Source organism: Rhinatrema bivittatum, chromosome 6 (assembly GCF_901001135.1).
Source record: "Rhinatrema bivittatum chromosome 6, aRhiBiv1.1, whole genome shotgun sequence".
Classification (NCBI taxonomy): domain Eukaryota; kingdom Metazoa; phylum Chordata; class Amphibia; order Gymnophiona; family Rhinatrematidae; genus Rhinatrema; species Rhinatrema bivittatum.
This window is the reverse complement of record NC_042620.1, coordinates 87,433,482-87,455,764: the sequence shown is the minus strand read 5'-3', so window position 1 is coordinate 87,455,764 and position 22,283 is coordinate 87,433,482. Positions and strand designations below refer to the sequence as shown.

At 44.2% G+C, this 22,283-nt stretch overlaps 1 protein-coding gene across 1 annotated transcript in view; it reads left to right on the top strand.

The window, feature by feature from the left end:
* The first annotated feature begins 4,663 nt into the window (after window positions 1–4,663).
* Window positions 4,664–22,283, top strand: part of WDSUB1 (WD repeat, sterile alpha motif and U-box domain containing 1) — a 145,931-nt gene continuing 128,311 nt past the window's right edge. The window contains exon 1 of the mRNA XM_029605557.1: window positions 4,664–5,426. The gene's annotated coding sequence lies outside the window, so the exon portion shown is untranslated. The remainder of the gene's footprint in view (window positions 5,427–22,283) is intronic.

The following is a 22,283-nucleotide window of genomic DNA, read 5'->3' as shown; positions in this document are numbered from 1 at the left end:
CTGTTACATTATCTTGAAGTTACCAACAGTTTTCGATTGTCTGATCATTTGTTTGTTTTGTGGAGTGGCCCTCGTAAGGATCATAATGTTTCCAAGGCTACGATTGCTCGTTGGTTGAAAGAGACAATTCGTTCAACTTATCTTCTGGCTTGTTGTGATCTTCCTGAAGGTTTGAGAGCTCATTCCACTAGGTTGCAAGCTACATCCTGGGTGGAATGTCAGCTAGTTTCTCCTCAGGAGATTTGTAAGGCAGCGACTTGGAAGTCGCACACTTTTGCTCGTCATTACCGCTTGGATGTCCAGGCTCCAAGTTCGGCAGCCTTCGGAGAGAGTGTTCTCCGAGCGGGACTCTCTGGGTCCCACCCCAAGTAAATCAGCTCTGGTACATCCCAGGATCTGGACTGATCCAGATACGTACAGGGAAAGGAAAATTGGTTCTTACCTGCTAATTTTCGTTCCTATAGTACCATGGATCAGTCCAGACGCCCGCCCTTTATGTCTGTGTATGGCAATTATCTTTTCAGAGAGTCAGCTCGTTCACTGTTTTGGTTTCTAAACCGCTTTTCATGCTGTCTACTTTTCTTAATGTTTCTTGTTTATTACCAAGATTTTTTTTTTTTTTATTTTGGGATTCTGCTTCCATTTTGGATTTGTGAGTTGGAAGTACGTTACAGTGTTTAGATAGCTAGTTAGTTTTTTTTTAGTAGTTATATTTCTGCTTTGATATCGTTCAATACTGATGGACTGCAGGTGGCACCCCAGGGTATATGTCAGAGTCAGTAGAATGTTTCTCTGCCTCCCTCTGCTGGATTGTGAAGAATAGGCCGAGCAGATAACCAAGAATTCCCAGATGCCTCTGCTGTACTATGGCTTGTCAAAGGTGAATGAACTTTGAGTGCTTTTCTGAGCATGACTTGCAGAAAATCCCTGAGACAGATTTGCTGGCAACAACAGGAAAAGGCCTATTTAATGGCACCATTTACTTCACAATACAGAGATACTGTCCAGGCTGCAGGCTTTTGTCTTGCAGATGCATATTTCAACTAACAGAAACTAGTTGAAAAAGAAGATCCTGTGAGGTGACAGTTTTGAATGAATCCTGGTGCCAAGAAGTGGAATTCAAGTCTAGTTTCTATTCAAGACCCAGACTGCGATTTGTTTACACAACAAAAGAATATCAAGAGAAGAACAGAAGAACAAAGCCAGCAAAGTCATGATTGATAAAGGAACTTTTTTTTATGGTGGGAGGAGGAACAGGGTTAGAAGAATTCTTAGTTGAGGGAGGTCCTCACAAGCATTTCCTATACAGGATAGATTGTCATGACAACAGCATCATGTGTTTGTGGGCGGTTACACCTTTCTGGAAGTTTCGGCAATACTGTATGTTTTAATTATAAAAGAAGGCTCTCTTCCTGTGTTGGAGGAGATGCTAGTTATTACAGATAGAGGGCATATTGCATCTCACAGGAACATTTGACTTTTAAGAAGCCAAATAAACTAAATTTGAAAACCTCTTGTTGATTTGAAATGTTCTTGTTGCCCTAAGCGTTGAGTCCAAAAAATTAGACAATTGGTGACATAACCCAGGGTCTGGACTGATCCATGGTACTACAGGAACGAAAATTAGCAGGTAAGAACCAATTTTTCTTTCCGCGATCCAGACAGAACTGCACATGCAAAGGCTATATCCTCCCAGGCCTGCATATCCAGATGATAATATCTGGAAAAGGTATATAAAGAGGTCCACGTTGCAAATCGGCAAATGTCAACAGGAGAAAACAATCTAATTTCTGCCCATGACACTGAGCTCTAGTGGAATGAGCCCTAATCTGACTAGGTAAAACTGAGGCCTTCCACTAGTGTAGTGGATGTTGCTCCAGGACAAAAGACGGTAATGGAATGGCTGGACAAGCCCAGTGATACCCCTGTGGAATTGACCGCATTAGGAATGGGTGGTGAGCATAGCCCGGTTCCTCAGGTTGAAGAAACATCTTTAAGTCCAGGGGCACCGGCAGTCCCAACACCACCTGGGAAAGATGGTTTTATGCCTTCAGAGTTCCCAGTGAATAATCAGGGAATTTTGAATATATCAGAGATACAAGAGCTAGATAAAACACATCTGGAGGGTCGAGAAACTAATGATTCATCAGGTTTGGAAGAACTGGAAAGTATGCTTTCTAATCCCAAGCTAGAAAGCACTCCCAAAGTGGATATTTTCCCCAAAGGGAAAAAAAAAGCAGGATATTGCAGTTGTCTTAAAATCTTCAGCAGTGAAACCTGTAAATGTAACATTAGACACATTATGGAATTATATAGCAAAAATTGATGCTTCTATTATTATTATATTGTTATATGTAACTTTTTTTACCTCCTCTTATTATTTTACTGTTAAACGGTTGTTAAGAATGTTTACCCCTTGTTCCATGTAAACCGATTTGATATGACACCCGTCATGAAGGTCGGTATATAAAAGAATTAAATAAATAAATAAATAAATTAACTTAACTGATGCTGTTAAGAAATTAATAGCTCTTTAAAGCAAAATAAGGATAAAACAGAGAATCAGCAAAAAGAGATAGCAGGATTAGAAAAACGTTTAACTCAAGTTGAGAAAATACAGAATCATCAAATTAAGATTGAGGATGTTTTTCAGAAAAAATTTGAAAATTTGGAAAATTCAGTTAGAGCTTTAAATTTAAGAGCTATTAATTTCCCTATTATTAATCAAATAAGTCCAATGGAACTATTTAAGAATTATATTACACATGTTTTAAATATCCCTGAAAAGTGTTTACCTGTGATAATAAAAGCTTTCTATGTAGGTAACCGTAGTGCTGCAAGGAAACGTGAACAAGAGCAAATACAATTTGTATAACAAGGAGAGGGTGTAGAACATGGAAATAAAGAGGAATATAATTCTTTAAATATTTCTGACCTTTTACAAAGGTCCCAGGAGGACCTTGAAGTTAAAAATAGAAGTACTCTTGATTCAATTTGCGTTTTTGTCAGATAAAGACAATGTAATGAAATTTTTTTTCCGTAATATACAGAAACCGTTCTACTGTCAAAAAATCTGGATTTTCCATGATTTAGTTAAAAGTACACAACTGCGAAGGAAGAAATTCCTGCAAATGAGAAAAAAGGTTATAGATAAAGGGGGGTTCTTTTTATTGAAGTACCCTTGCAGGTGTGTTATAAAATTGGAAGGGAAAATTTATCAATATTCAGACCCAGAACATCTAAAAAATTTCCTTGTTAGTGGACCGGTAATAGAATAGAGATGGGCGGTAAGGTTGCATATTGCTGTTTTATTTTAAGAAATTATTTTCTTATTACTTGGTAATTAAGCTCATGATTAAGAGGTTTCACTAAATTTTCCTGGTTTATAGAAGATAACTGATGTACTAGTTTGCTTTTGATTATGATAATTAATATGACTATTAGTAATCAGTTCTCTTGTAATACAAAAACAAGATGTATTCTTGTATTAAACTTGAAAATTCAATAAATAATTAAAAAATAAAAAAAAAAGAAACCTCCAGATATCTCTCTTAACATCCAAGGGTCGCAACAGGCGATATTTTTTCACATCTTGTTTCCTATCCAGAGACGGCAGGGAAATGGACTGATTCAAGTGAAAATTTGAGACCACTTTTGACAAAAAGGAAGGACCAGTAAGCAACTGTATCGCCCCTGGACTCACTCGAAGAAACGGCTCCCGGCATGGCAAGGCTTGCAGCTTGGATATTCCATACACACAACAAATCACCACAGGAAACACCATTTTCAATGTCAGCAACCTTAAAGAAAGGTTACTCATTGGTCAAAAAGTAAGGTCCACAAAGAAATCCAAAACCAGATTAAGACTCCACAAGGGCACTGGTAATCGCAAGGGAGGACAAAGATGTTTCACTCCTTTAAAAAAACAGTCCACATCTGGATGAGCCGACAAGGGACCAAAAGCCGCTACCTATACCTTTAGGGAATTAAGGACCAACCCTTTATTCGATCCATTCTGCAAAAATTCCAAAATAAGCAGATCTTAACTGAACAAGGAAGCACCCCTTGATCTTCACACCAAACTTCACACACTCGCCAAACCCGCACATAGGCTAAGGAAGTGGACAACATTCTTGCTCGTAGCAAGGTAGCAATCACCGCAGCAGAATATCCACACTTCAGCAAGCGAGCCCTTTCAAGGGCCCTACTGCAAGACAAAATCAAGTTGGATCTTCATGAAGAACAGGCCCCTGCCGCAACAGATCCCTGTGCTCCGGAAACTGGAGGGGTGAGTCTACCAGGAGCCTCCTCAGATCTGCATACCATGATATCCTGGGCCAATCTGGTGCCACCAAAAGCACCAACCCTCTGTGACTCTCGACCCTCCAAACCATTCTGCCCAACATGGGCCATGGGGGAAAGGCATACAGCAACTGGTCCTCCAGCCATTCCTGCATGAGAGCATTGATGCCCAACTGAAGAATCGAGGAACCTTCGCATTACGAGAAGTCACCAGCAGGTCCAGAAATGGAAGGCCCCAGCAATCCACTGTTAGCTGAAATGCTTTGTCTGACAATACCCATTCTCCTAGGTCCAGACTCTTCCTGCTGAGAAAGCCTGCTCTTACAATTTCTTTTCCTGCAATGTGCGAGGCTGAGATCTCCTGAAGATGCACTTCTGCCAATTCCATAAGTTGGTCTATTTCCTGTGACACCGGCTCTTAGTTCCTTCCTGCCGACTGATGTAAGCCACTGTCTTTGTATTGTGTGACATTATCTGGACCGCTCAACCCTGCAACCTGTTGCTGAACTGTGTAAGCATGCCATCCGGACCACCCAGGCTTCCAGCCAATTGATGTTCCAGAGATACTCTTCTGCACTCCAGCACCCTTGCACTGTCCGTTCCTGACAGTGAGCTCCCCATCCCTGGAGGATCACATCAATCATGAGTACTAGCCATTCCGGTGATTTTAGGGAAACTCCCTTTCTTAGATGATCTGCTTATAACCACCATTGTAGTTCAGAGCAGACCTCCATCAGCAGGTGGAACTGAATCGAATAGTCCTGAGACTGTGGGCTCCAATGAGACAGCAGGGGCAGCTAAAAAGGACACCCTTTCCCAAGGCAATACTTCCAGGGTCGCAGCTATCAAACCAAGCACCTTTAGATAGGACCACACTATCAGGTGTATTGTGTTCATCAACAGACGCACCTGCGCCAACAACTTCTGAATACGCTCCTCTGGCAGGAAAACCCTGCCCTGCTTTGTGTCAAACCAAAAACCTAGATACTCTAGCGACTGGGATGACTGAAGACTGCTCTTGGCCAGGTTCACCATTCAACCAAGCTCCTGCAACAAGGAGATCACTTTGAGGGTCACCATGCGGCTCGCTTCCAGGACTTTGCCCAAATCAGCCAATCGTCCAGGTATTTATATATTTAAATTTTTATTTTTTTTTCCTATACTGGCGTTCATGTAGCAAATACATATCACATCAGTTTACATTGAAACAGTAGTTGCATAAGAGCATTACATGGAACAGGGGTTAAACGTAACTAGGGACCATGAAAATAAATACCTGGGGTAGATAACAAACTGCTAATATGACATTCAAGTAAAGCGCCAACTATAACAGTAATTCGAATATTAACAATTAAAATTAACAGATAGTAATAACCAGCAGAATAATAAATGAATGAACTCAGGAGCATACGGGCAGGGGTGAAAGAATAGGTATGGTTGTTCCAGAATCCCATCCTTTCTCAACTCTGCCGCCACACCACCATAACCTTGGAAAATGTTCTGGGCGCAGTGGCCAGACCAAAAGGCAGTGCTAAAAACTGATAATGATGTCCCAAAACCATGATTTGCAGAAAATGGTGCTTTAGCCGAATTGGAATATGCAAGTAAGCCTCGGACAGATCCAAGGAGGTCAGAAATTCCCCTGACTTGAACGGCCATTATCACTGAGCTCAAAGTTTCCATGCAAAAATGAGTCACCGACAAATGACGGTTGATCCCTTTGAGATCCAAGATGGGACGAAAAGAGCCCTCCTTCTTGGAAAATCAGCCTGTATTTTGTTGAGGCATGGGCACTGGAACCTCAGCCCTCAGACTTGAGTAGCCTTGACAATGTACTTCCTGCCTTTTCTGTAGGGAGTGGCAAGGACACACCATGAACATGTCCCGAGGAACACTGCAAAATTCCAACACATATCCATCTCGTATCACCTCCAAGACCCACTGATCTGACATGATTTTGATCCCTATGAAAGAACCGCAACATAGTCCTATATGGTTCCAGTCTCGGAGGAATTTCCCCGTCCTCCAGAGAGTAAGGATCGGCCTCATCATCTATGCCATCCAGATCCTTATCAGGAAGACCGGCTACCAATCTAGGTGTACTTAGGCGATTAACAGCAGTACCAGGCATGTGGGAGTTCACCACCTGCAACTCTGACCTGGCAAGATTGGTCAGCGCTGAGGACTGCACCTGAAGAAAGGATTGCAATCCTTGAAAAGATTCCACCCAAGAAAAAGCAGAAGTCTCCATGGCAAAACCAGAAGGACCTTGTCCTGTGCCCATTGAGCCAGTTCCAAGGTCAGGCGCCCCTTCTGACATTTCTTTACCCAGGTCCTCCTCAGGCTGAGAAGAACCGGGCTTAGTAAAATCAGACAAAGATAATTCTTCCTGAGCCTCTAAGCAGCACTGGCACAAGTTAGAGGGAACACCAGGCTGAGATGCCCAAATATGACAGGAGGCGCTTAGGTTTCTTAGCTATAGGCGCCATCAGTCTGTCAGTACACTTAACAAGCGACTGAAAGATATGCGTCCAGCTGAATTCGTGCTGTAAAATTTAGGAGTGCAAAACTTAGGTGCCAAAATTTAAGTGCACAACCCTGTACTTGATGAGTGCCCAAAAAACGGAGTGCCTTCAATGCAGCTCAGATTGTGCACACAGGCAAGCACATGCCTAACGCAGACGCCTCTACCACCTGGATGCCCAAATAGGCATCCAACTAAGCATCCAAAAACTGGACGGTCCTGAAGGTGAGCAGCCTAACGCACAGGAAAAGGCGTGAAAATGCAGCTGCGGCCTATCATACAGAGCAAAGAGAAAAGCCTAAGAGCGGGACCAGCCAGACTGCCCATGTCCCTTAACCTCCCTCCGGGGCGGGAATGAACGTTGGTTCGGCACACCAAGCATGAAAACCAGAGGAAGCCCTGTTAAAAAAAACAAAAAACAAAAAAAACCCTCCTCTGTTCTTTTTTTTTTCTTTTTTTTTTATTAAGCTTTACGTGAGCTCAGCCCATCCTGGGCGGGGGTAGAGGGCATATACTTTCACCACCGCGCTCGGCTTCCTGCACCCGCTGCCTTTCAGCTGTTTCAACAGCTAAGTCCACGCTGGCTGAAAAAAAACAGCTTCCAGACCAAGGCATGTAGGCAGATATCCCATGTTTTACCACTGAAAGCACCAAATATGAATCATAATAGCCAAGAAATATGCAGACCAAATACTGACAGGCCAAGACACTGTCTCAGTGGAAAACATGAGGCCCTGCCCTGATGAGAACTTTACACTGAAGGATACTTTGTCTAGATTTGCCTGTTTCTAAGTGCCCGTGTAAATAACCAAGGCACAGAGACAATGCAACAACTTAATCTCATAAGCAGGAGTCATGGACCGGCCAAGCAAGTGCAGAGGTCAGAAAGACCCCCCCCCACCCTTGGAAGAAGGGGGGGCAGTCTGAGACAAAGAAAAATACTCTGGCATAAGTTTGTCATACAGACATGGCAGTACCCCCCCCCCCCCCAAAGAAATGGGGAGGGGGAAAGAGACTTATAACTTGGCAGGACTGCTTATAAGCAGTCATCTGATGGCCCATGGAAGTGACCTCAGGAATTCTCAGCTGGGGTATCACCGCAGGAGAGTGGGGCTAATTAAATGTCCTCCTTTCTCCTAAAACTTGAAGCAATCCCCAGTAGGGAGATGCACGTCCACCATTTGCTGGATACAGAGAATACTGGCAGGCTGATGTTACTGCAGGAGTATATATACACTGTGATATTAGCTTTGCTCCATCTCCATCTGCTGGTAGAGGTGCATAGCCCACTGGTTCTGAATTCATCTGCAAAGATGCTAAGAAATGTATCATTATACTACCTCCTCTCCCTCTCTACAAAACATCATCATGTTCCTAAAGCTGAGTAGCCCAGATAATGAATATTTGAACATTGTGTATATCAGTAGTTGCTAAACCTGTGCTGGAGGATCCCCATCCAGTCAGGTTTTCAGGATGCCCACAATAAATATGCATGAGAGAGAATGTCATGCACTACTTCTATTCATTGCATGCAAATTTATCTTATAGATTCATTGTGGATTTCCTGAAAACCTGATTAGCAAGTAGGTTAGGAACCACTGGTGTACATATTATACATTAAATTCCAAATCAATACTGGTGTAAGTTCCAGGTCCTCATTCCCAAGCAAAAATTAAATTTCAGAGAAGGCCAACCCCATGGGGCTTTATCAGGGGGGTGAGGTCTGCCTCTAAAGTTGTGAGAGCAGGGGGAATCTGAATATCTAGCTCTTCTCAGTATTCAGAGCTCGTCTGTGAGCCCCAGCTTCTTTCTTTTTAATACTTTAACCTATATATCAAGACAAACATCTTGAAAAGCAAAAAAAATAATAGTATAGTATTACAAAGATGGTCAGCAATAACATTAAAGATAAAAAGAAAATCTTAACTAGCTAGTCTACTTCAAGTCCATTACTCCTTCCTCTGTAACCCTTATATTTGAAAAGGGATCCAGGGGTGATCTGGGAAACTATAGACTGGTGAGCCTGACTTCAGTACCGGGAAAAATCGTGGAAACTGTTAGAAAGAATAAAATCACAAAACATTTATATAGACATGGTTTGATGGGACACTGCCAACATAGATCTCCCCAAGAGAAGTCTTGACTCACCAATCTCCTACATTTTTTTGAAGGAGTGAATAAATGTGGACGAATGTGAACCTGTAGATGTGGTGTATTTGGATTTTCAGAAGGCATTCGACAAAGTTCCACATGAGAGGCTTCTGAGAGAAAACTAAAAAGTCATGGGATAGGAGGCGATGTCCTTTTGTTGATTGCAAGCTGGTTAAAAGACAGGAAACAGTAGGATTAAATGGTCAGTTTTCACAGTGGAAAAAGGTAAACAGTGGAGAGCCTCAGGACTCTGTACTTGGACTGGTGCTTTTTAATATATTTATAAATGATCTGGAAAGGAGTACGACGAGTAAGGTGATCAAATTTTCGGATGACACAAAGTTATTCAGAGTAGTAAAGTCTCAAGCGGATTGTGATGAATTGCAGGAGAATCTTGTGAGACTGGAAGATTGGGCTTCCAAATGGCAGATGAAATTTAACATACATATAGGGAAAAATAACCCTTGCTATAGTTACACAGTTAGGTTCTATCTTAGGAGTTACCACCCAGGAAAGAGATCTTAGGGATTATCATCAACAGAGATCTATCATTCAAGAACCACAACACCACTAAAATTAAGGAGGGATACCACAAACTACTAACATTAAGATGACTAAAACCTTTCCTAAACCCAGACAACTTCAGAACCGTCCTACAACTACTCATTTTCTCCAACCTGGACTACTGCAATTCATTACTATTCGGTCTACCAATCTCCACCATACGCCCACTTCAAATCTTACAAAATGCAGCCGCCAGAATCCTCACCGGAACAAAAAAATATGAACATATCACCCCAATTCTGATATCACTACATTGGCTCCCAATAAAATTCTGAATAGAGTATAAAATACTGAATCTAATACACAAACTTATACACGAAGGGCAAACTAACTATTAAACACAAAGATAAGACTCCATGCACCACAACGAAACCTCCGCTCAACCAACAAAGGCCTCTTGAAAATTCCACCTGTACAACCGAAACAACTAACCTCAACCCACAACAGAGCCATAACTCTCAGAAGCCCCAAACTCTGGAACTCACTCCCAACAGAATTAAGAACACAACCAAACTTAAAAACCTTCAAGAAAGAACTAAAAACCTGGTTATTATTCACCAAAGCCTACAAAACAGCAAATGAAATCCCACCTCATCCTTATTATCCGGTAACCAAAACCTCTTCAATATAAACACTTGCAACCCTGTGAAAATATATAACCAACATTGTTTATGCCCGTTCTCCTTCAAGAGGAGCAATGGGTTGGACCCCAGGTGTATGGGAGGACATGCGGACAGTCATACGAAATAGGCAAACCATATCTGTCTGGGTGACGAAGCAGCTATGAGAAGCATTTGGCTGGGGTCATGCAGAAGCTTCTGATGAGTTCTTAGAAGCAGGGGAATCGATAGAAAAGCATACATGAGGTTCTCTCTCCAGTTTAAGAGGAATGCATCAGAGGCTAGTCTGTGCTAGCTGCGATGAATGGAACAAAACAGGCTGAGTTTTCAATTGTCTTCCATTGCAAAGAGGTCGACAGAGGGGTGATCCCATCTTTCCAAAAAGTCATCCACTACACCTTGGTCCAGCTCCCATTCATGAGGGTGGAAGATCCTACTGCGGCAATCCGCTATGGAACTTTGTGTCTATTGCCAGATGTTCAATGCCACCTGGCAGACTGCCCAGGAGTTAGCATCCATGCTTGTTGACACAGAACATGGCCACTTGGTTGTCCAATTGGATCAATATGCTCTTTCCCTGGAGCAGATGCATAAAAGCGTGGAGAGCATTCTTAATTGCCCAAAGCTTGAGAAGGTTAATGTGAAGGCAAGTTTCAGATGGTGTTCACAAGCCCTGAGTTTCGCAGAACTGAGTATGCACTCTCCAACCCTTCAGGAAGGTGTCCATGGACAAGATAACCTAGTGAGGAGGAACCTGCAGGGAGAGAGCCTGTTACTTGTTCTAGATGAGCTTGTTATATCTCATCTAGAACAAGTAGCAGGGATTGCAGGGGCTAGCTAAGTGAGCTGATCCTACTGATTGCGAAGGCCCTACTGGAGCTAGCGGATGTGAAGACAAATTCCAGGGACCACATGTATTACCACAGTAATGTGGCCCAGGACAATCAGAACTTGTCATGCTGTAGTTACTTCCACCATCAGAAAATGTTGCACTAAGCATGAAGGGCAGACACCTGACCTGAAGGTATGAAAGCCCTTTGGTTCAGGGAATTTGGTCACTCAGATGAACTGAATGCATTGAATCAGTACAAAGTGGGACTTCTCAATGTTGATTATGAAACCCAGATTTTGTAATAAGTGAATCATGGTCTGCAGACTCCATCTCTGGAGGAGGCTGCGATGAGCCAACTGTCCAGATAGGGGAAGACTTGAATCCCTAGATGTCTGAAGTGAACTGCTACCAGTTCAAGGCACTTGGTGGAGACTCTGGGGCAGCCGAGAGTCCATACATAAGAATCCTGTACTGGTAGTGCATCGACTCCATTTGGAACTGAGGATAACGCCAACAGAACAGGTGGATGGGAATGTGAGCACAGGAAAGACTAAGAGGTTAGGACTTTTCAACTTGGAGAAGAGACGGCTGAGGGGGGATATGATAGAGGTGTTTAAAATCATGAGAGGTCTAGAATGGGTAGATGTGAATCGGTTATTTACTCTTTCAGATAATAGAAAGACTAGGGGGCACTCCATGAAGTTAGCATGTGGCACATTTAAAACTAATCGGAGAAAGTTCTTTTTCACTCAACGCACAATTAAACTCTGGAATTTGTTGCCAGAGGATGTGGTTAGTGCAGTTAGTGTAGCTGTGTTTAAAGAAGGATTGGATACGTTCTTGGAGGAGAAGTCCATTACCTGCTATTAATTAAGTTGACTTAGAAAATAGCCACTGCTATTACTAGCAACAGTAACATGGAATAGACTTAGCTTTTGGGAACTTGCCAGGTTCTTATAGTGTGGATTGGCCACTGTTGGAAACAGGATGCTGGGCTTGATGGACCCTTGGTCTGACCCAGTATGTCATGTTCTTAGGTTTAGGAAACATATCCACTCACTTGGAAAATGAAGGGGAGGATCGTTCGTAAGGTGAGCATTTTGAACCTCTCTCGATAGAGAAACTTGTTCAAGTGGCATAGGTCGAGGATCGGTCGCAAGCCCCCGGAACTTCTTGGGAATAAGAAAGTAACAGGAGTAGAAACCATGGTCCTTGTGAATGGTAGTGGGTCTTTGAGCCCTTAGTGCTGCAGTGTAGATGATGCTGCCTTGAGGGCGAACCCCCAAGGCCTATGCTGGCATCTGGCAAACACGCCCTGTAGCAGGACAGACTGGAGTTTCACCTTTACCAGCCGTCTCTCCTGTAGGTTGAGCCCTTAGAATCATGCAGCCGGCAAGACTTAGGCAGATCGCAGAGTGGTGGTGATGACTAGAGTCGAGACACACCAGGGGGTCAGGGCAGGCAGCAGAGTCAGACACAGGGCAAGGTCAGATCCAGGTGACAGATCCAGGTGACAGGCAAAAAAGTTCAGATCCAGGCAAAGGTCAAGATCCGGAAAGGCAAACCAAGGGGTAGACGGAGACACTGGATGAGGCGAGGCTGGACAAGGCAAGGCTGGATGGCAGGAACCAGTAACATGTACTGCAAGCAGGAGATCCGTTGCTGAGACATTTGATGCTCCTTCCTTGTATAAAGCTCAGCATTTATTGCTATTGACTTTCTAGCTCCTTATGGAACAATTCATCTCTCCACTTGTCTACCGCAACTCCAGGTGCTATCTGTCTTTTAGGAGTATAAAATTGCCCCAAGACCAGCTTTCCATCTTTAAGCAATGTTTGTAGGACTGTCTAGCTCCACCTAGTGCTCCTTGTAGTAATATTCATCCAAATAAGTAGTATCTGCAAGTTTGCATTAGGAGTACTGGGGCTCCGGATATACCATCTTGCATCCAAAATTCCAACAGTGATGCCTTAAACCCACTATTTGGCTTTTTCTTTCAAGAAGATGTTGTGGAGGTATTTCTAACTCTCGTCTTGATGTAATAGAAACCTGAACTGGACCATTCCTTAAGATGCTATTTCCACTTCTGGGCCTCTAGTTCAATCTGGGTCATATTGTCTTTTGAGTTTCATCGTGTGTCTACCTTGTCTTCAGTATGTTGCTTCTCTTCATCGCTTCAGCTCCTTCCAAGCCTTGAATATCTTGTGTTTGGATCCCCAAGTTCCCCAGCTGATATAGAAGATATGCCTTCTTGCCTTCAGCCATTGAGAAAAGGATGAAGGGGGGCTTTGAGGAGGGGGGTGCTGTTACAATCCTGCTTGCGGAGCTCATCCCCGCGAGGAGGCCTCTCACTTACCCTGGCCCGACATCACCACTGCTGCCACTCCCTGCGGCCCGGCTGCAATCACCGTCCTGTACGACAGGGGAGGCCACTGCCATTCCGATGCCATCCCTAGCGTGGCCCAGAGGCCGTCACCACCACAGCCTCTTCCTGGTGCAGCCCGGAGGCTGCTGCCAATGCTTCATCTTCGCGGTAGGCCGAGCTGCCACCGCCAAGTCTCCCCGCGGCAGGGAGCCGCTGCTAGCCTGCTCCCTTGCGGCAGGAAGCTGCCGATGTCAGGCCCTCGTTTTGCAGCCTAGGGCTGCCCCTGCCTGCTTCTGTGTTCTGCACGGCAGGGACGCCGCTGTCCATGGTCCTGTTCCTTCCTGGGCTCTCCTCTAGGTGCTGGCACGTGCCTCTTTGCTTATTTAAAGGGCCAGCGCAGGAAAAGCCCGCGGCCCCACCGGAAGTCCACCTCAGTCCACTTCCTTGTTCAGCACTGTAAAAGGGCTCAGTTCCTGTTACTCAGGGCCTTTGGATCCAGAATTCACAGTTTATGTTCCTCTTCGTGTAAAGGTTCTCCGTGGTCTTCACTTGTTTAGATGACTCTTCGTTCTGTGTTCCTGGATTCCTTGTCCTGATGTTCCTGGTCTTGTTCTCCGTCGGAGCTCCTTTGTCGCCTGTTCCAAGTCCTGATGTTCCAGATGTCCAGATGTTCTGTGTTCCTGATGTTCTGGTCCTGATGTCTTCGTCTTTGCCGCTGCAACCAGTTCCCAGATTCCTTGCGTCCACCTTTCCTGACATGCTACCGTCATGGTCCGTGACCAGCCCATGGGGGGCTGTGTAGGGCGCTTCATGGTACAAGGCCTTCTTCTCGTCTGCAGCACAAGCCTCCAAGAGACTTCTGTTTTTAATGCCTTGCTTCTGAGAATCCTAAGTCTTGAATCCTGAGTCTTGAATCCTGTCCTGGTCTTTGGAGTCACTTGTGTCTGCTTCCGTCCATGCCTAAGACTCTGCCAGAACCTGCTCTGCTTCAGCGTGGTCCGCGACCAGCCACAGGTGACTGTGTAGGGCGCGCCCCGGTGCAGACCTCTATTGAATCTTTGTCATGTTCCAGTCTCAAGTTCCACTTCCTCACCTGGAGTCTGCTTCACGTTCAGCGTGGTCTGCAACCAGCATGGGTGGCTGTGTAGGGGCGCGCTGTGATGCAGTTCTCAACCAGTACTTTCGTCTGAATCCTGAATTCTTGCCTTGAGACCTTCTGAGTAACCTGAATCCTTGTCTGAGTCTCCTGAGTATCCAAGTTCCAAGTCCTCGTCCGAGTCCTTCCAAGTCCCAAGTCCTCGTCCGAGTCCTTCCAAGTCCCAAGTCCTCATCTGAGTCCTTCCAAGTCCTCGTCTTGTTCCTGCCCTCAGCCTCCGTCTGGCCTCACGCACTCATCGTTCCCAAGCGGCGGGTCTGAAAGGGCTTTCGAGTGGCCGGAGGGCTACTCCTGAGACCAACATTGAGTTGCTGGGTCTCATTGGTGCGTGTAGGTCCAGCGGAAGGCTGATCTTGTCTGGTTCCTGTTCTGAGTTCCTTGCCTCCATTTCAGTCCTGCTTGTTCCTGCTCTGCCCGTGCAGGCATGCTCTCACCTCTCACGGTGTGTCTTGGGGCTTGTCCTTGAGTCGTGCCGTGGTTCAGGGGTTCACGCTCTTCCATGAGCTAGCTACCGCGCCTGCATCAGGATCCATAGCCCACAGTCGCAACAAGTTGTGAATGTACTGTACCATATAGAATTGGTGGTGGAGTTGCAAGTATGGGGCCCTGGAAAACCTTCTTGCTAAAGGAGTTGAAGAGATAGTGATCCTTTCCTGGGGGTGAATTAGAATGGATTCTCTTTTTATTTTTGCCTTCTTGAGCGTGAACTCTGTAACCAACAATTGGTGTGGCAACTGAACCACGGTGAATGCTGGAGCCTTTTACATACAGTACTTGAGATCTAATTTTTTCACCATCACAGCCACCGAGATAGGTGCCTCCCTTTTCTGCATTTGGGCAGACTCCGCTGCCTTGAGCGCCCGGCCGGACGTCCAAGCCGCGACCGCAGGAGGAAGGCTCCGTATAGGCGTCCATAGAGATGTCCATAGAGACGTCCGTATGGGCGTCCATGTCTCCGCTGGGCCCCAGAGCCTCAGGACACCTAGCGGACGCCTATCTCTCCGGTGTCTGTAGAGGCGTCCATGTCCGGAGCCTCAGAGACGCCCAGAGATGGATGGTACAGTTGAACCGAAACAGAACACATACCTCCTCCGGTCTTGCTGCTGGGTTCTCCGGTCTTGCTGCTGTGTTCTCCAGTCGGATGGGTTCCCCTTGCTGCTGGGCTCCCCTGTTCGCCTCTCCAATCTGCCGAGCATTTCGAGCATTTCTCAATCGAGCATTTCTCATTCTGCTTCTCAACCGAATGAAAAATATCGCCAGAGCCAGTATATACATGTTGTCCATGGCGCTGTCCGGTACGAAGCTGACTGAACACCACACTAACGCCAGGGACAGGGTAGGCGGTAAATATTCAGGTTAAAGACGCGGTAAATAAGCTGGTTAACAGGGCAATAATTTGGGTGCACGTTACTGTATCGGAGAGAATAGCTAATCTGATCATTAATATGTCATATACATGCGGCGGGCGGAAAGGGATAAGAGTCCTTTTCGGCAAGCGGTAAGGACGCGTAAAAGCCGATACTGAATCGTGGGTACGCCTTACGCTTCCAAAACGTGCGTCCAAAGCGGGTTAAAAACCGGGTAACCACGGACGCGCTTTACTGTATCGGCCCGTATGTGAGCATAGGAAGAAACAAAGAAAATTATTGCATTATTTTTCCTTATATCTACTCTACTCATTTTTTGCTTATATATATTCTACAATATATATTCTACAATTAACACATTGTTACATTCATGTAACAATAATATTTTCACTGTGTTAATTGTAGAGTATATATATATATAAGCAAAAAATGAGTAGAGTAGATATAAGGAAAAATAATGCAATAACTTCTAGATTTGTGTGAAGTCTGCATCCATTAGATGGCACCATAGACTAAGTAACTGAAATGTGTCACGAGTTTGCGCCTCAACTCTTCCTCCTCCTGCAGGAGCTTTCTATTACCAAGGAAAACTGTGCTGAGGGGCTAGAGTGCTGCAGGGCCCAGGAAGGGGCCATCAAGTGGTATAGGAGGAAGAGGATCCAAAAAATGCCATTGTGGGGGACAGAGAGTGCTGAAGCAAAAGGAACAAGCAAGGAGCCATCAGGAATGGATAAGAGTAGGGGTGATGCTAGGCACTGGTACACAGGGCCCATACCTTGAATGTTGCTTTTCTTGCACCAGCATGTGATCTCCTGCACCTTTAACAGTGTTGGAAGGGCTGCTTTCACCCTTAAAACATAAGAACATAGAATATAAGAACATAAGATATGCCATACTGGGTCAGACCAAGGGTCCATCATCATCCCCAATATCCTGTTTCCAACAGTGGCCAATCCAAGTAAAAAATACATGGCAAGTACCCAAACATTAGAAAACTCACAAGCTACTATTGCACATTAATCACCGTTATAGCAGTTTATGGATTTTTCCTCTAGGAACTTATCCAAACCTTTATTAAACCCTATTACACTTATTGTTGTAACCACATCCTCTAGCAATGAATTCCAGACCTTAACTATGTGCTGAGTGAAAAGAATTGTCTTCGATTTGTTTTAAATGAGCTACTTGCTAACTTCTTGGAGTGTCCTATTATCTGAGAGAGGAAATAACCGATTTACATTAACTTGTTCAAGTCCTTTCATGATTTTATAGACTTCTATCATATCCCCCCCTCAGTCGTCTCTTCTCCAAACTGAACAGCTCTAACTTCTTTATTCTTTCCTCATAGGGCAGTCGTTCCATGCCCCTTATCATTTTGGTCACCCTTTTCTGCACTTTCTCCAGTGCAGCTATATCCTTTTTGAGATGCAGTGACCAGAATTGCACACATTATTTAAGGTGCAGTCTCACTATGGAGCAATATAGAGGCATTATGACATCCTGTTTTATTTGCCATTCCCTTCCTAATAATTTCTAACATTCTGTTTGCTTTTTGAAAACCACAGCACACTGAGGCAACGATTTCAATGTATTATCCACTATAATGCCTATTTTATTTGTCGAGTTTTATATACCGTTGTTCGGTTTCGCCATCACAACAATTTACTTGATTCGACTGGTCGAGCAATACAGATTACGTTTGTTATCTAATCGTTAGTGCATATAGATGTTACAAATTATATATAAGGTTTGTGAGCACATGTAGGTATTGTAAGTACAAATAAGAATTACAAGTACATCTCAGTGTTGTCAGTATTCATGTCCATAATCATGATAATATAATAAGTTAGTGTGCATGTAAAGGCATTCTAGTACATATTCTGGGTGTACATCCACAGTGTGGATGCTGAATCCTCAGTTGTAGCCGACCTTTCCTGCCTAAGGACATCAAGGATGTCTTGCTTTCCACCAGAAAGACTTCTACAAGACACAACTATTCCTGTTTAATAGTTTATTTATAAAGTTTTCAAAATATACAGTAAAGAAACCTCTTGACATTAGAATCAAACAGATATACAAAATCATAAAAATAAAGAAAAAATACATTAAAAATAACTATTAATCTATCCCATCTGTCTATAGACCACAAGCGGAGTAGAGAATTCAGGAAACAAGAAAAAGAAAAAACCTATATTTTAATTAAAATGCATAGAAACATAGAAATGACAGCAGAAAAGGACCAAATGATCCACCCAGTCTGCCCAGCCAGCTTATGCCAGTATCTGCTGCACTGTGCAGGTTACCCTAATGCTTATTAGTTTCCCAGACCGTAAAAGTCAGGGTCCTCGGATGCTGTCTGAATCCAATTTTCCCTAACACCTGCCGTGAAAGCAGAGAGCAATGATGGAGCTGCATCAAAACTATCAGGCTTAATGATGGATAGTCAAAGCCACCTCAGCAAGTTCCCCCATGTTTATTTGCTCCCCAAACCGTAAAAGTTGGGGCCCTCGTTGGTTGCTCTCTGAATCCAATTCCCCTTTTCCCACTGCTGTTGAAGCAGAGAGTAATGATGGAGTTGCATTAAGCCTTGATACTATTATTTGTTAAGGGTAGCAATTGCCACACCAGCAAGTTATTCCCAGTTACTAGGGATGTGCAGCAGGGGTGGATTCGTCCCATTCGGTATTCGTATTCGTGGGGAGCCAAATCTGTTGCATCCGTTCTTGGGGGACCCCAATCCGTTCATTAGTTACGTTTGTATTCGTTTCCCAAAAAAAACCCCATCCCAACCCTTTAAATGTAATTAATTAACTAACTATAGTTAATTAATTAACTATAACTTGGGGGGGTCAGGAGGTTGGGCTCCTGACCCCCCAAGACTTACCAAAAGTCCCTGGTGGTCCAGTGGCGGTCCTGGCGCGATCTCCTGCACTCGGGCCGTCGGCTGCCGGTATCCAAAATGTCGCCGATAGCCTTTGCCCTCACTATGTCACAAGGGCTACTGGTGCCATTGGTCGGCCCCTGTCACGTGGTAGGAGCAATGGACGGCCGGCGCTATCTTGTGCTCCTACCATGTGACAGGGGCCGACCAATGGCACCAGTAGCCCCTGTGACATAGTAAGGGCAAAGGCTATTGGCGCCATCTTGAATACCGGCAGCCGACGGCCCAAGTACAGGAGATCGCTCCAGGACCCCCGCTGGACCACCAGGGACTTTTGGCAAGTCTTGTGGGGGGAGTCCCAAAAGTCAGGAGGGTGGGGGGTTTATTCGTTAGATACATTGTATTTGTGGGCTTCACCATACGTTTCGTGACCCCACGAATAGGGACATATACATTGTGGATTGCCAATATGTTGAAAACAAATGCACACCCCTACCAGTTACCCCCATGTGATCTTTCTTTAATTCCATCCTCTGGCCTTTAGGGATCCACAGTGTTTATCTCATGCCTCTTTGAATTCCTTCACTATTTTCATCTTCACCACCTCCTCCGGAAGGGCATTCCAGGCATTCATCACCCTCTCCATGAAGAAATATTTCCTGACATTGGTTCTAAGTCATCCTCCCTGGAGTTTCATTTTATGAACTCTAGTTTTATTGATTTATTTCCAACGGAAAAGGTTTGATTATTGTGCATCATTAAAACCTTTCTGGTATCTGAAGGTCTGTATCATATCTTCCCTGCACCTCCTCTCTTCCAGTGTGTACATATTCATATCCTTCAGCCTCTCCTCATAAGTCTTCCAATGCTGACCCCTCACCAATTTGGTCGCTCTTCTTTGGACCGCCTCTATCCTGTCTTTATCCTTTTTGAAATATGGGCACCAGTACTGAACGCAGTACGCCAGGTGAGGCCTCACCAAGGACCTGTACAAGAACGTTATCACCTCTTTTTTCTTTTTTTCTTACTGGTTATTTCTCTCTCTATGCAGCCCAGCAATCTTCTGGCTTTAGCTATCGCCTTGTCACATTGCTTCGCCATCTTCAGAACACCAGACCCTATCACATCAAGGTCCCTCTCCCAGTCTATGCGCATAGGTCTTTCATTCCCCATCACAAACAGCTCTTTAGGATTGCCACACCCCAGATACATGACTCTGCACTTCTTGGCATTTAATCCCAGCTTCCATATCTTCGACCACTCTTCAAGCTTTCTTAAATTACTTTTCATTCTCTCTACTCTTTCAGGCATGTCCACTCTGTTGCAGATCTTAGTATCATCCACAAATAGATAAAATTTACCTTCTATCCCTTCCACCAGGTTGCTCGCAAAGATATTGAACGGAACCGATCTCAAAACCGATCCCTGTGACATTCCACTTAACACTATTCTTTCTTCAAATTAGGTTCCATTTAGCATTGCACACTGTCTCCTGTCAGTCAACCAGTTTGCAATCCACGCTACTACCTTGGCACCTACTACCAAGCTTCTCATTTTGTTCACAAGTCTCCTATGTGGGACCATATCAAAAGCTTTACTAAAATCCAAGTAAATCACATCCAGCATTCTTCCCTGATACAATTCTCTAGTCACCCAATCAAAACAATTGTTCAGATTTGTCTAACAGGACCTTCCCCTGGTGAATCCATGCTGCCTTGGGGATCGTAGATAGTTCACTGCACACCCCAACTAACAGATAGAGTTTCTCCAGAATCTGGTTTCTAACTGTTCAGGTTCATAGGAAATATATTTACCATTACTCAAAGTAATACAACATTTGCAGATAAATCAAAGAAAAAAGATACCTCCCAAAAGCAGTAATCTGCTGTCTATTCTCAAGAAATTTTGTATGTCTATTCTGTGTGGAATTAGTTACATCAGGAAATACTACAACTCTATTTTCAAGAAAAAGCTTCTCTTTAATTAAAAAAAAAGCTTCAGTGACATCACAGTTTTATCTAATTCAATAGAATAGACAACCTGCAAAGTAGCACTCATGATATCAACATCTTGAGATTTTGGCAAGACAATATCTGTTCCTATCTCTCTGCAGCTGTTTCTTTAAGTGTGCCAGATATTCCTCATGGTGTCTTCAGGAAGGCTTCAATCGTTTCCAGCATGAACCGCATATGCTGTTGCCTTTTTGCATCTTCTGTCTGCTTCTGGGCAAACTATATCATCTATCAGGTACATCTCAACCCTTTTGCAGTCTACCGTCGCTGGTCGACCATAAACCCAACTCAACTCATCCACTAGTCTTCAAGTTCATGAAAGAGCTACGGAATCTCAAACCTCCAGTGCAAAAGAGTGCAGTACCTTCAACAGCGCATGGACTTTCCCTTTGAACTCTTGAAAACCACATCTCTGAAGTGTCTCATGTGGAAAATGGTCGTCTTTGTGGTGGTCACCTCTGCCAGGAGAGTAAGCGAACTTCAAAATCTGGTGCATTACCCTCCGTATCCTTAGTTTTTTCAAGGCAGAGTGTTTCTCCACACTCTCCCCAAGTTCTTGCCTAAGGTAGTGTTGGCGTTTCATTTGAACCAGTCCATTGTTTTGCTGACTTTCTTTCCACATCTTCATGCACTTGAGGGTGAAAAATGACTCCATTCTCTGGACTGCTATTAATGAGCCTTCCTTTTCATCTGCTAGACTAGTCCATTACACTAGGGATTTACCTCCTCCACAGCTTGACAGACACAGAGGGCGCAGTTTTTCATGACTCTGTTCTGGGATATAAAGAGGATGTGATCCTGGTCCAATACCAGTAGTCTGTTTCCGGACAAGGCCATAATGGTGACATGGGCAAGGGTGCACTGGCTGCTCAAGAGGGTGTAAGAACAACCTGTCCAACAGCTTATATAGCAAGAAAGACAAAACCTAGAAGTTAGATTCCACAGCAGAAATAGGCTGGACCCAGACAGTGGGACACTAGGGCCAACAGCATTTCAGATGATAGTAATACGGCGGAGGTTTCTGTATGCAGCCATAATGGCAATACGGTGAACACCAAAGCAGATGTATTCTGAAGTCATAGAGCAAAGCCAGGGTCCAGAAGCAGACATGTACTCATGTGTCCATGGCCAAAGCTTATCTTGCTCTAGGTCTCACCATGGCCACTTACAGGCCAGACAATAAAGAATGTGGTAGTCCATCCATGTTTAGTTGACCAAAAAGGTGCTGGTTCATGGATCTGATAGCTCCTGTATGGAACCCCATCGTATCAGCCTAAGGAATGGAACCTTATCTGGCAGGATCCTGGTCTGATGGAGAATTAATTTAAGTCCTCTCTGATGATCTAGTTCTTGAGAGGGGACACCGATGAAAGAAAAGGATATTCTGCATCAGTAATTCCAACTAGATTAAAGGCACAGAAGTTTCACATCCCTAACTCATGTCAGGTTTGGAGAATTTTTTAAGGATTACTCCACTAACCAGGAGCTTCCCTTCTAGGAAGTAGTCAT